Below are 15,731 nucleotides of genomic sequence, written 5' to 3' on the forward strand. Positions count from 1 at the left end.
AATGAAAGGGGGAATTCTGCATCAGGACACAGGAGCACTGATTTAATGGAAAACAAAAAAAAGAAGGGGGAGCGGGACTGAGAGAGAGAGTTTTATTCCGCAGAAGTAGCCGAGTCACGCACAGGGCTTTCTCTTTTTAATGATGGAGCAGGGGGGTTGGGTATGGGAATATGGGGCTATGACAGAAGGTACTTGTGAATAGTTTTTAAATGGTGGGGGCGCTGAGGGGGTGATGCTGCTGTGTTACATTGTGCTGGATGGGAGAGAGGAAGCCCCATGCTCTCCCACTTCCTTCCTTCTGTCGGCCTCATCCACTGTGTTTACCCTCCCACCCTCTGGCAGTGAAAGAAAGCCGGACGAGCACTGGCCTTGCTGGTGAATGAAGCCCTGACGTCACTTGCCCACACACACACACACACAAACTGTAAGGAGTGTGACTAATAGCATACTAACGCCCTTTGTGTTGTCTCTGTTATACCTGATTCATGTCTGGCTCCCAGGGGAAGGAGGCCCCCGGGTTATTGAAATATTCAGAGACGTTAGATGTTAGTACAGGTGAATCAATTAAACCAGTCAATAAATCCCCCATCCCCTCAACAGGGACTTAAGGACAGGGGTGTATTACAGCACTATGCTACATTCAAGCAAAAACACCACCATTCTATACTGTATTGAGTTTTTACTCCCTGATATTGCATGTAATGATTTCGGCTTATGGAGCAACATATTCGAATTAGATTGAGTCAATACGTGTTTGATAGCAGATATCATTAAATGGCTGGTATGTTGTAATAGGAGAGAAGGGAGACTGTGAGTGGGAGAGAAGGTGGAGAATTTGGTTTCGAGAGCAAATTCCTATTATCACAGATGAAACAAGCCCAAAGCACGCTGAAGCTGAGATATGCATCTGCAAAGACAAACATGGAAGTACATTCATTGTCATCCCGAGATATCTTATCAGTCCTTATGAGGTAAACGGAATTAATGTCAAAGGACTTCTTTATGCTTTACAGTCAAATTCAAATCATTTCTCGGCTTGCTAGCTAATCATAATGTACTCCTGTTTAATTAACCCCTTAATGAGGAGTGGGCAGTATATAGGGGTCGCTTATCTTATTTGGGATTTCATGTTTTAATTATCACCAAATAGAATCATGGTAGCTAACTGTGTAAGAGAAACAGATAGAAATCAAAGAAAGATCCAAAACTATAAAATATAACCTGACTATATGTATGTCCTCTGCTTAGTTTCACTTAGACTGTCAGATTTTGATTAATAAAAAAAACCAAAAAACTAAGAGGTCTAGGAAATTTGTAGTCGAAGGGTGTGGAGGGGGTATATTTGCTGTTTTTGAAATTTGCTTAGTTCCACTGATTTCTCAGGTTTGGATGAGTTGGTAAAAATAACAAAGTGCAGGGAAAAAAGTAATTTTTGGCATTTAAATGTCTCTGTGAATTCTGTCTGAATTCACAGAGACACCCATGGTTAGCACTGTTGTCCACCCATTATACTGAGTCTAAACCCACTTTACCTCAGTTTCGATCCCCTAGGTGGGGTTCGTTACAGCCCAGATACCACAAATGGTTCTGGTATGGACAGGAATCAGGGAAACTAAGAGTAAATCCCTTGCCTGCAGGTTGGACTGACAGTAATCGTGGCTCACGAGTTAGCAGTTTGTCTTGTAATCGGAAGGTTGCCGGTTCGAGCCCCAGCTTGGACAGCCTTGGTCGTTGTGTCCTTGGGCAAGACACTTCACCTACCGCCTACTGGTGAGGGGCCGATGGCGTGATATGGCAGCCTCGCTTCTGTCAGTCTGCCCCAGGGCAGCTGTGGCTACAACTGTAGCTTGCCTCTACCAGTGTGTGAATGCGAGAGTGAATGAATAGTGGAGTTGTACAGTGCTTTGAGGTTCTCGAAAAGCGCTATATAAATGCAATCCATTATTATTATTAAAAAAAAAGAAGCAACCCTAGACAACTCTTTAGCACAAAAAGTTTAGTTTAGTTTAGTTTAGTGAACCTAAGGGCAGGATAAATAATGTACAAAACACACCCTTATTAACACAAATGATATCACAGTTATTTAAGCAAATCCAATACACCTCTCAAATTTATGTGTTAATTGCAATTAAAAATAGTGCGTTAAAAAATAACACATTTAATCACACTTTGCATTCCAAGCAAAGGGGAACTTTTGTCAATGCACGACTTCCTGGTATACCGATTTTACCGATGCACCCATCAGAGCTACAAAGAATCAGAACAAAGCGTATTGCTAGGACTGATCAGAGGCAAGTTTAATTTCAAAAGACTACCCAACAGAAGCCTTGATAAAAGTGTGATTTTGTGCAAACTGTGCAAAAAAGGAGTTGGCATACCATCGAAGCACTTCAACCTTACGTCACCATCTAAATGCAAAACATGTTGCAGCGAGCACAGAAACTGTGGGAACTGTTAGCGCTAGCAGTGCCAGTTCGGCAGCCCAAATAACTGGCTTCAGGACCAAAATTAGTAAGTCAACATTGGACAAACTTACAAATTCTCTCGCAAAATGGATTGCTCTGGACTGTAGACCACTATCAGTGGTAAAAGATAGAAGCAAGCAAAATTAGATGCATTACAGACAGCCCTGCTAATATGGAGGAACTACACCAGGAGCAAACAAGACTGGGGCAAGAGAAAGAACCAATCATACAGGATGTTTCCACAAAGTAGAATTCAACGCTGGATATGGTTTCTCGTCTACTAAAGAATCAAGAGGCTGTTTTTGCTGCTTTAGACAAACAAAAGCACAAACTCCATCAGAGCTGGTAATACTCCAAAAGCTGGCAACTGTTCTTGAGCAATGCAGGTAAATAAAACTATTTCTAACTTATTGTTACTGTTTCTTCAAAAAGCTATATGGTTGAGTTATTGTGTAGATTAATAATTACTTTCTTGAACTGTCTACTACAGATTTGTGGTTTTACCTGCTTTCTGCCATCTGCATCACATCATGGAGATCTCCAATGATGACTCAAACTACATGGTGAAATCCAAGACTGCTTTCACAAAGGACATAGCCCAACGTATAGCACCTCCAGTTTTTTCAGCAGTCTGTGCTGCTAGGCGGTAAGCTTGTTGCAATTCAGTTTAATTATGTATCTGTGATCCGTCAAGCATCTTTGTGTCTCATCCTTGAATGTGAAACAGATGTCCATGGGCAACAGGGCCTCTCTACCAAACATACGCAAGTAGGGTGAGTACCCAGTTGCTTCATTCTGTGTGCAATTGAACACGTGTGCTACATGACTGATGGAATGATTACACATGTATTTCTTCTTGGGATCCAAGGTTGCCACAGTGGAAAGTAACGTCCGGTTAAATCTCTCCGGCTGTGGATCTCCTTGGGGATGATAAAGGGTTGTCCGGGATTTCAGATTCCTTACACTCTTAGAAGATCTTGAATCAGCTTACTCTCGAAATCATGTCCCTGGTCCAAATGTATTCATGCCAGAAGTCTGTCGAGAACACTGATTAGTCTCTGCTCATGTTCTTCCAAAGTCCTTCCAAACACTGTCAAATCTTCAAGGTACACTATTACCTTAATCATGTGCATGTCTCCCACCGCTTTGTCCATTACCCTTTGAAAGGTTGCAGGAGCTCCTGTTATCCCCTGGGGAATCCTCTCAAACTGAAAGAATCCCAAAGACATTTGAAAGCAATTTTCTCCTTGTCCTCTTCGGCCATGAAAATTTGGTACTATCCACTTTGCAAATCCAAGACTGAGAACCACCTGCTTCCAGATAAACAGTCCAAAACCTCATCAGTACGAGGAACTGTGTATTGAATAGTACAGGAATAGTTCTGCGATTCAAGGCTCGATAGTCCACACACATGTGCAACCGCCCCGTTTTCTTTCGTGCCAGGACAATGGGGGAAGCATAGGGACTCCTTCATTTTTTTTATTATTCCTGCTGCCAGAAGTCCTTGAAGGTGGTTGTGTAAGTCATCTAAATCAGCTGGGGCGACACGATGGGACCGCTCTCAAAAGCAGGTATGGTCAGCCAGACGGATGTGGTGTTGCACTCCTTTAGCCAAACCCACATCCCATTCATCCGTCGAGAAAACTTTACCTCTCTCTGCAAGTTTCTGCCTAAGCCTCTGTTTCTATTCAGCTAGAATCAATATTTACTTAAAAACTTTGTTCACACATCATTTGAGATATAAAAAAAAATTAAATTAGATTACATTACAAAAAGATTAAAAGCTCATTAATATTTCTGTAGTGGCGAATTTCTGTCCCAAGCTTTGAAAAAATAATTCTTCCCCTTCTTAATGTGAGCTGTCCAGGTTTATTTCTGACTCATACATACAAACAAAGCTATCATATCACAATGTCATAGTCAAAAAACTGTTTGCTGCAACAGCGCACATTTCCAATGCTGTGCTGGCTCATTCTATTCCACTACCACACGTACGGCATACAGTGCTCATCTTACCCAACACAAATTAAACACACAGTATATATTTTCCTCATAACATCTTATACAAATCAAACATGTAACACAATAAACCAAACAGTACCGAAAATATTCTTCTATGGATTGGCTCTAACAATTTCCATCGTCAAATAATAAAACTGATTTCTGGTTTAACTAAATACACAAGGCAGTATTAATTTTGACCCGTTTTCATTTTCACTCCTGTTATTTGTGTTCCAGTTGAGTTACATTTATTTAACCTTTGTCCTTAGCTGAGCTTTTTAACATGCAATGGGTTAAAAAAAAATACAGTTTTCATTCTCATATAATACAGAACACACAAAATATAAAAACTACAATAAATACACAAAACAGGGTACACTGTTTTAAATATATCTCTGAAAAGTAATACTTTAATTTATTAATAGATAAAACAGCTACAGTCCTACTTTGCTCTTCGACAACCCCTAACCTTTGCAGGGAAAGAGCTCATATCTGTAATTAATATGATTGCCTTTTATTGTCTAAATTTAGGTGTGTAGAGTGATATTTTATAGTTGTCATGCTTCAAGTCACTCTGTTACTGTCTTTAGCAATATCTAAGATAAACGCCTTGCAGGCAGCCTGTTGTTACATTTAAGGACTAATTTTAAAGACGCACACACACAAATGAATAAGACTCTCAAAGCTAAGTAGGCTGTATTTTTTTAAGATGTGACAATGATGCCACTGAAGAGGCTTTTCAGAGCCTGACTGCATCAGAATAGGAGTTGTAATAAATATGACATTTTTATAATATCAATGGTAGTGAATTCACTTTTTATGTCTTATAATGTCTTGTTTCCACTTGAGCTAAACTGTAATTTTGTGCTCTTTGGCGTAACCTACAGAAGGTCAATAGAGCTTATGGTGGTGTGATAAACTATTAATTAGACAATAATAATCCCCCCACCCCCCCAAACCCATTTTCTCCCTATTCAATAAACTCCTTAATGTGATCTCATGACAGGACATGCAGTCTGAGATGATGTTACGCTCTCGCAATTTGGTGTAGTTTGCTGCAATAAATGATTCCGTTTGGTTATCGGAGTATTATTACAATAAGCGCTTATTTTTAGAAAAGAGCATAAAAGCCTGATTAGGTTATTCTTAAACTGGAGCATTCAGCGTTCCACATTTTAATCACCACTCATCCTTGTCAAATAGGATATACTGCAGCCCCCTCTGCACCACATCCGTCTCCTACCTCGCCCTCCTACTCAAAATGTCCAAAGACACGGTGTTACTCTCATTAGGATGCTGAATGCAGAGAGGAGCCCTGATCTATTCAGAATTGCTCCTACAAGAGCGGGGACCTCCTCCCCTTCAGAGGGGGCATAGAGCTCCAGATTAAAAGTCACTGTGTTCACCACCCTGCTAAAGCACTCCCATTAACAGACATTACATTACCTACCCCACATGTTCAAATCTCTAACTGGGGGCTTCATACCACTTGTCTTTACATGCTGGGATAAAAGTCTTTTTAATGTTAACATCGTCACATTCACTACGCCACCTCCCTACTTCAAATGAAATCCACTTATTACTGTCCGTTCTGTGGCGCTGCCTAGTCGGGACGCCGATTTTGTGAACAATTAATCCGTATTTAAGGTTGTTAAGTGTGTTGATACACTGAATTCCTGCGCGCTGAGGGGAGAAGCCAAAGCCAGCAGCTAATCAAAATGTCTCTCAGCGATTTACAGAGCAATGCAAACTGCACTTTTTTTTTTCCTTTGGAGGGGTAGGTGGGGGGGGGGGGGGGGGTTACACTAAAACCTTTTCCCAGTGTTTCTGAGCTGAGCGTAAGTTGCTCCCAGCTGTTTTGGAGAGGAGGACTTCTGGGTTTCACGCTGCCCTCGCTTTCCTTTTTTTGTCGTTTTTTTAGCTCAGTGTAGAATTTCTTGCAGGAGGTCACACTAAAGCATGTCAACTCTGGCTCCATGTGGCTGTTTATGTGTGTGACATTTCTGTGATGGGGTCAGACTATGCCGTGTTCAGTGCGTGTATCATCATACTTTTTTGGTCAGTGTACAATGTGCATGAGCAAAGTTGAACTGGTTTCTTTAAAAGAAACAAAGTTGTAGTACATCTGGAACACTGTATCCGTTGCTCACTCTTAACAAATATAATAAACAGAATACTGGCACTTATAATAAATATTGTTTTTTGTATTTTTATTTATGCATGAGTTACTGCCATCATCAGCTCAATCCAAAAAACAATAATGTGCCATTTTGCTGAAACAAACATTAATCATTGCATCTGCGTGCCCTGGATTGAAGTCAATGAAAAAAAGTAATCCTCAAAAAGTAAAAGGTACTATGTCATTTACAATTAAAAGTTAGGTTCAAACAAACACAAAGGGAGGGTTAGAGTTGCATTTTAGCCACATGCTAAACAAAAAAAGATCCAGAAACTATACAATTCTACCTTTTAAATCAGATTTCTAACACAGATTTTTTACAGGTTTTTTTTTTTACATCTACAAGACTGAATATGCTAAACAGATTTTTAAAAACTGAAATAAAGGGGTAGATGTAGAGCTGGGCGATATAAGATTTTTTCATATCACGATATGTTTTTTTCATTTCAGGCGATAACGATATCTATCACGATATAAGCCAAATAACTATATTTGTAAGATTTAAATGTGCCGTTGCTCACAAGTAAAATGTGAAATAATCAGCAGCTTGTTTTTATTTATATATTTATTTCCCATAATAAGTTCAACAGGGTAGATGTACTTAAGGAACATGAGACTTTTTCAGATAAATAAAGGCAAATATTGCAAACTACACAAAAGGCAGCCGCTAAAGCGTTTAAGTTTCAAAATAGAACAAACAAAACAGACTAAATTGTCAATTCCACTTAGAAACAAAATATTAATTCTAAAAATAAATTGTTTTACAGAAGAACAGACAAAACTGACTAACTTTTGTCAATATCAAGTAAACTGAGAACTAAAAGGAAATTCTCAATCTCTCCTTGTTGTATAGCTTAGCTTTTCAAACAGTTTTAACAGTTACTTTAGTCTGACAAAAGCCGAATGACGAATTAGCGCTTCCAGTCAGAGACTGAGGCTACGTCCACACGTACACGGGTATTTTTGAAAACGGAGATTTTCCGTTTTCGTTTTAAAAAATAATCCCGTCCACACATAAAGGCAGAAATGAAGGAAAACGCTGCTATGAACATGCCAAAGCAGCAGGTGGAGCTAGATTCCTAACCATGCAGAAATGTTGGCCAATCACAAGTCTAGAAGCCTCGGTGGGAAAAAGTAAACAAAGCTGGGGCATAGAAGCAGAACCGAGTCGTATGTGTGGAGGGACAGTAACTGTGTATATGTAAGCATTTAAACACTGCAGAGAGTAGAATTAACAGTAACAGTATTGTAGAAATTCATTTCACCGAAACAATAACGTGGTGCACAGTGTGACGTCAAAAAATGCGCACACCTTTGACGCTGCGTTTTCTCCGTTTTTCTAGTCCACACGTAAATGCAAAAACTGAGTTTTCAAAAATCTTCGTTTTCAGTGACCAAAAACGCCGTTTACGTGTGGACGAAAGGTGCAAACGCATAGAAAAATCTGCGTTTTCAAAAATACCCGGGTACGTGTGGACGTAGCGCATGCACCAGTTTATTGTATTTCCAGACTTGCTTTCGGCACAATTTACAGTGCACGCTACTCTGTTTTTTGTCAGACTTGAAATAGCCGAAATACCTTCACACTACGGAACTTCTATGGCTCTTCCGTTCGACAATCTCTCCGGCATTGGAACCATCATCTGTTTTCTCTTCAGTAACCTTCGGTCACGCTCGGTTGATTTTTCTAGTCGGCACACTCATTTCCTCCATTACCCGGGCGGTACGGTGGCTGGCCGCTTCCCAAACAAATACACGTGTGCGGCTTGGCACTTGTGCTGTACGTAACAAGTCACGTGACGTGACGCTGCGGCTGTGATTGGTTCGGCTCTGCGCTACGTAATTTGGATTGGCTGCTCTTTTTTTTATTTTTTTTTAAGAGGACAAGAGCGGCGAGGTCTATCGCGATAGTTAAATTTTTCTATCGAGAAAAGGTTATATCGCGATACATATCGTTATCGTTCTATCGTCCAGCTCTAGGTAGATGTAAACCTAACCGTATCACCATCACAAACTCTGGGGTCACTGGTGACCAGGTGGAGGTTAAGAGTTTAAAATGGATAACAGGAAACAATTCAGTGATTTTTTTTTTAACAGAAATGTGTTTGTATCCCATTTTAGGTGGAGGTACCATTGAAATGTAAGGAAATACACTTTATGGACAACTGAATATAGGATTGTCAAATAAATCGATGCAATTGATACAAATTACTATTGGATTCGATGCTCATTTGCAACAGTATCAATACCAACAGGCAGGCACACAGCCCCTCCCCTCACTAGCAGCTGAACACATGAGCAGCAGTCACCACACTGACCGACACGTTTTGAGACAATGTGAGAGGTCAGCATAGCTCCAGTTTCAACAATGTTAAACTCATAAGTGTTAAGCTGGCAGGAGCAACATTAGCCATCTGTTATAATTCGTTATCATTAAGGCAGCAGTTAGCAGCTACAGCTAATAACAAAACCATAATGTTAATGTGGGAGCCAGGAAGCAAACATTATCAGTCCAGCCCATAGATTATGTTAATTTAACAGGATAACATAATTACTTGAGTCTAAAAGGTGTAACTTTCCTCTTAAAGTCCCAGATAGATGCTGTCAACCAACAACTAGAAAGAAACAGTGGCAGCCTACCTTGACAACTCCATGTGAGCAGCAAAGAAAATCATCTGATGTCAGTTTGAGTGTTTGAAATTTTGCCTCTTTTTCATATTTTAAATTTTGTTGTTTTTGGTACTGAAAATGGTTTTGAAATTGGGTTTGAAATTCTAGTATCGTGACAACACTATCCTCTTACACACGGAGTTGCTAGCGCAGTTATCTTTCACTCCTCCATAATTACATGTTCAGCTAAAGATGAATTGATGCTGGTTTGTTACAGTTATTACAGGGGTGTAATCTGCCTGTCATAACTTAGATTACCATGTGTAATTCTTGCTCTGTATTATTGTCATTTTCTAAAATAATCCACTGATTTTTCGTAGCCCTCTATTTGCTTTGCTGGTTTATGTAACAGGATGCATCTGTTAGGGAACAAAAATATTTTTATCTGGATACAAATGGAGATGACTATTTGTTTTTCTTCATTGACACTTCTCAATTTATTGCATTAAAGTGGGTGTTCTGCAATCACTTGTGATAATAGTGACGTGCAGCAGTTGGCTGTCACAGTCACATTATGCTTTTATCATTATGATTCTTAGTTTGGACTAAATACAGACGCTGCAGTTTGGCAATAAATTGTAATATCTGACATTTTTTGAGGTTTTAACAAGAACCTGAAGGCATCAAGTTTATCTATGTTTCATAGGAGTCTACATTTAGTACTGCATTACTGCTCATGAAAATTATATAATTTATATATTTTTCACATCACACTGAAGTCGCGTCAAACTAATGTGCATAATGTCTTTCAGCATGAGGCTTGGCAAGTATAAGTACTCCTATAAAACTCTAATATTTGGGATATTTTTTGTTTGGCAGTTTTACAGATTTGTTGCTCTTAATATTTAACTGTTAACACGCCTTTATCCCTAAAAGTCGACCTTTTTCTGCATATGAACATGGTCAACTTTGCAAATAATGAGGTGAGCGTATGTATAAGTAACAGTTGGTGCTGAAATTTCAGACTGCTCCAAACATTTCGTTTGAAACCATTTTTTTCTGCTAGTTGATGTTTTTAATTTCATTGAGCCAAAGGTCCCTAAAATAGTCACATCAGGCACACATCTGGTTGTGAGCACACAACCCCCATCCACCTGATGTTTATGAGGCACAGCCAATCAGAAGAAGGACAAATTAAAGGGAGAGGATGTAGGATAAATAATGATCATTCTGAACTGTGAATCATGCAAAAGTACTCTTAGTACAGTAGTGAAGTCTTTAAAAACAATGGAGCTGGACATGCTTGCGGGCATTATATATGTTAAAGTCTTCTGTTGAACAGAATGTGTAGATTAAAATATATATAGATCTTTGGGGATATTAGCTATAACAGTTCTGCTGATAGGTTTGATCCTTGATCATTTTCTTTTAAAAAAATATATTGCCTTCACACATTTCCAGTATCAGTGCAGCTGCTTATTATTTAGAGTCTGAACACAGTGTAGGAAAAAAAACCAGGCCTGTATATGACTCAGGTGTGTAAAAGCTCGACTATTAGTTTGACGTCATTGTTGTATAACGACAAAAACATGCCAGAATTGATAATAGCGGGTAATAAGCTTGGAGGCGTTCAATTCCGATAGATGGGATAATTTGGAAATGGTTCTCAGCTGCCATTCCCATCAATGACAGAAAAGGTCACACACTACTGTTTTGCTTATTAAAACTACACAGAAGGCAACTTATTTCTGTGATACTGGTAAAGTGGTGTTAATTAATTAATTTGTTTTGTTTTTTTGTTTTTTTTTTTTGTGGTCATTTCAAATACAGTTTCCCCTGGGCATGTTAAAGCAGTGGTTCTCAAATAGCCAGTTTAGAGCCTGCGTATGATTGAGGACTGCATGGGGAAAATGGACACATCAGTGAAAACACTTTCAGTTAGAGTGTGTACCATGTCTGCTCAGCACAGTGCTTTATGTTGTTAATAATCATTTTCATACTGGTTTAGAGTTTTTCAACCATATCCAAGGTGGCTGTTTTTTAATATTGACAGTATCTGTCACTGTTAGGAAGATTTAACCTGCTTCGATGACTAAAACAGGGGAACTGAAATTACAGACATACTCTGTTAGTTTCCTGCTGGGCTGCAATATCATGGTATGACATGAACTATGTGATAACATGATTGCATTGTTATCCTAGGCCTCAGTCCTAGTAGGCGTAGAGATTACTTTACAACCCCGAGGCAACCACTGTTTGCAGGGAAAACTGGTTACTCAGTGGTTGTTGGAAGTTGCTGGTAGGTGAAATGAGTTGCTAAAGATTCGGTCATGCAGGCCTAAAGTCTAGTGCAGGGGTGGGCAACTCCAAGCCTCGAGTGCTGGCGTCCTGCAGGTTTTAGATCTCACCCTGGGTCAACACACCTGAATCAAATGATTAGTTCATTACCAGTCCTCTGGAGAATTAGCAGACTACCCCAGTTAAATGGTGGTGAAACTGTGGAAAGTGGAATGCAAATCAGAAATAAAGCTGGTTTGCCTTCAAAGCGAAAATGGGACTTTTTAAAATGTACTGGTTGCAGCAGTAAGTCACAAGTTTTACTTTGACATTTTTCACTTTCCCGTTTGCGTTGCCCTTTCACTACTGCCTGGTGAGTAGTTGGCAAGCGTTTGCAGATAAGTTGGCATCTTTGATACAAACCACAGTGACTTGCTGGCTACCAAAGTCATCACATGGAGGTTTTTGGTTCTGCACTCTCTTTGAAATCTATTTCATCTACTGACAGCGACCAGTCGCCATCCAGTCAGCTGTTATACATTTTTCCCTAGCGACTTGTGGTTGCCAGGTGATCACCGACCAGTATCTAGACCTGTGTGCAGAGGCATTAAGAGGTCAAAACTCCAGCTAGACTTCAATTACTCAACCAACATATTTGACTTTTTGCCTTATCAGAGCACATCATCAAAATCAATCTTATTTAAGATGTTATAGACAACATTTTACATAGGACGGGTACAAAGTCGGAAAAAAAAACAGTCATCTACATTCACAAAGATATCTGAAAGTTAAACATCTACAAGGATGGGCTGATATGGTCAAGTGATTTCAGGCCAATCACAGACAAAGGGGAGTGTCCAAGAAGAAACATGGGTGGAATGATGTTTAAATTTTGCTCCATAATGTCTTTGGACGTCAACACCAAGTGAGCACACAGTTTTGTATTTTTGGTACCTATACTTATTTTATTTAAAAAGTTGATATGTTTCCATTTTGACCCTGGCAAAAAGCCACAAGCCAAAATATGTCAGTCAAGTGAGTGTTGCTGGAGTTTTTCTCTCTTCTGACTTTATTCTCTCCTCAGTGCATCTTGGAAGTGGGTGAATTTGTGCCAAAGACCTCTATTTATTTATTTTTTTTCATTCTTATGAAAAAATTATGATAGCAAGGGCTGCACTTTGAGAACCATATGCTAAAGGACAAAATACACTTCAGCATTTCCACTGCTAAGGGAGCTTAATGGTTTGCACTATTTAGGTAGTGGCAAAGCCCCAGAGTGTGCACTTTTTGCTGTGTATAAATGTAATGGTTGGAGCCTGGTTTGATGCACATCCATGTATCAGGACAAAGCTCGCTGCATCTCTAATTGGAGTGAGGAGTCACTGCGATTCAACAATGCTGTGCAACAGCCCCACTTTGAAGTTAACAAGAGCGTTTTTTTATATGTAACATTAAGTCGAGTCCCCCACACACTTACATCATTTACACACACGCACTCCAAGCTAGCCGCTCCGACTGAGCACCTTTAATCACAAAAACGTTTGTTTCTAATTAGAACAAGTAATGTCATTACAAGTCTTCCTTTACTACTCAAGGTCAAAGTGAAGGTCATCAATACATGATTTCACAAATGGAGTTGTGGACTCTCTTCCAGCTACATAGTGTAGAGTAAAAATGAGCAAATGCCTGAGAAATAATGAGAACAGCAACAGTTTAAAATAAAAACGATTACGATATTAACTGCCTGTGCAAGTGAAGTGCTATTCTTTAAAGCAAAGGAGAATGCTATGACTGCATATGTTCTATTTGAAAAACATTTTCTGTTACATGACTGCAACACACCACTCAACTGTCTGCTCACTATAAAGAAAAATAAATTAGATTAGTTATAAAATGGGACGTTTTTAGCACTGATGCTGTCATATTGCTGGTGTTTTGCACATTAACAACATACAGAACAAAGTGAATTATTTAACCAAAGGAGTTCTCTGCAACATATGATGCCAGATTTTACACTGGAACAAGGCTCAGCGTTTAACTCGGACAACACGAGTGGAAAAAGGGAGAATAAGTATTTACTAAGTGTCGTGCAACATGTGGAGCAGAGGTGGGTACACTTTTATTTTGTGTGCATCTGTGTGAATGTCTCCGGCGAATCCTCGCGGTTTTACGCATAAACCTTCGTCTTTTTCCCAAACAAACCGACGGCGTGTGCGTTCATGAGTGAGTGATAAGCAACACGCTCTCGGCCCCCATCCATTCAGGCCTCGCCCCAGCCTTCTCTATGAGTGACACACTGACTAATACACAGACAGATAAACACTCACACTGACAAACACGATAAGGCTTTGCCCACAAAACACTGACACGGACTGACTGATGGACGTCTCCATGGAGACTAGTCACCAAGACTGACACAATGTCTCTCGCCGCTGAGCGCCGTGCCAACTGAATCAGAGAGGTGAGGGAGAAGAAATGGAGATAGAAGGCGCGATAAATAGTGTGCAGCACCAGAAAGATTACAAAACAGCGTTGAAATGTTCCGGCCTGCGTGTGGATGCAGTGCAGATCTGCTCTAAAGCGCCACGTGATCGTCTTCGCTGCCCTCCGATCGGCTCCTCTCACACCCTAGTCTCACCCCACCACTTACACCTCTCCATCACTTTTCCCCCTTCACACTCCTCTTCTCTCTCTCTACCTCCTTTGTGCTCATCTCCTCGCCCCGCTTTCCTCTCTCTACACCTAAGGCATGTTTATTTCCACACCTCACCTCCTCTGCTGATTTCTCCACCCTTCTTCCTCTGCAGGTTCTTCTCTCCAGCCCATCTCTCTCCCTCTCTGTCTCATTCCCCCCTCTCTCCCTCTCTCTTACTCTCTCCCACGCTGTGCGAAATGGAAGCTCTCACAGAGACCTGAGGTTGCCATAGTAACCTGCCATAGTAACCACTCACCATCTTGCATCTCTCCGTCACATCGGCGGGGGCTCGGGGCGTCCGCGGCCCTGCTCTGCAGCTCCCAAAGCGGGGTGTCAGTTCGCTAAACCCTGCAGTGTGGAACCGTGGAACAGTCCCTGGATCGAATCTGATTTTGGCCAGACAAAAACTCTAAATGACTACGCCTCTAAGAGGAGAAATAACTGCGTGATAACTGAAAAAAAAAACAACAACTATTTTATCTTCGGATTTGTTTGATCGGTCAGGTCACTGTAAACCCACAGCTGAGAGGAAAAATACAACCATTAAAGGAACAGTTCACTCCAAAATCAAAGATACAGGCCCGTCCTCTAGACTGTAGTGTTGTTCATCCATCTAAATTAATCTAGTATGAGTGCCCTGCTTTTAAAGCTATCAGCTGTTCAGATGCCTGCCTTCTCTTGGATGTATTAGAACTAAACGGCACTCGCCTTGTGGTACTCAAAAATCCAAACTCAACAGCAATGCCAGAATTCATGACCCGGGTACTCTAAAAGCCCACAAACTTTGATGTGAGCAGTTTCATTTAGTAACTATTTTTTTACTTTTTTTTTCTCTCGCACTATGCACCACTGCTCTGTCACTCTTAGAAGATCTACTCATCCAGTGAACACAGCAGAGAGAGGGAGACCTCTGTTCCTGTGCCAGGAGAAGTCGTCGTGATGCTGACCAGAGTTTTTTTTGTTTTTTTTTTTTGCAATGCCTTTAAAAGAAATCCTCTACAGGGGTGTGAAAAGTCGCTTAATCTCCCAGCAAAGTCACTAAGTTAGCAGCAGTGAGGTCATCTGAAGTGTGATGCTCACTACTGGGAGTGTGAGGGAGGTCAGTCACACAAGCTGAGTATACAGTCAACATTTTATAAAAAATAACCAAATCTGAAAATTCTGAATTAAATACTCAACAAATGGATATCCAAATGATTTAGTATTTGGCACAGTCTAATTTTTGGTCTTTATCTACCTGCAAAGACAGGTGAATACCCATGACTGCAGCATGGGTATTCATCATATTAGCTAACTGGATGTTTTCTGGATTGGCCGATGTAGACAGTAGAAAGAAAATAGCTCCTAAGGTGAAACTGATCACAGCAAGGTTTGTGGATTTTTAAAAAATTAGTGTTTTTTTTGATAAATGTATCATGACTTCTGGAAAGAGAATTTTACGACTTCAATGGTATTTTGTCATGAGTGTAACAGATCTGTTTTTCCTTCTCCTTGTGGGATGTTT

General features: G+C 40.2%; 1 protein-coding gene across 3 annotated transcripts in view; it reads right to left on the minus strand.

The window, feature by feature from the left end:
- lrrc4ba (leucine rich repeat containing 4Ba) overlaps positions 1 to 15,731 on the minus strand; it is a 45,739-nt gene that overhangs the window by 22,344 nt on the left and 7,664 nt on the right. The window contains exon 1 of one of the 3 annotated variants that reach the window (XM_082531925.1): positions 8,225 to 8,481. The exons of the other annotated variants lie outside the window; for them this stretch is intronic. The gene's annotated coding sequence lies outside the window, so the exon portion shown is untranslated. Of the gene's footprint in view, positions 1 to 8,224; positions 8,482 to 15,731 lie in introns of those variants that run through there. 3 annotated transcript variants of the gene reach the window in all.

This window comes from Aulonocara stuartgranti (genome assembly GCF_965226115.1).
Source record: "Aulonocara stuartgranti genome assembly, chromosome: 4".
NCBI classification, from domain to species: domain Eukaryota; kingdom Metazoa; phylum Chordata; class Actinopteri; order Cichliformes; family Cichlidae; genus Aulonocara; species Aulonocara stuartgranti.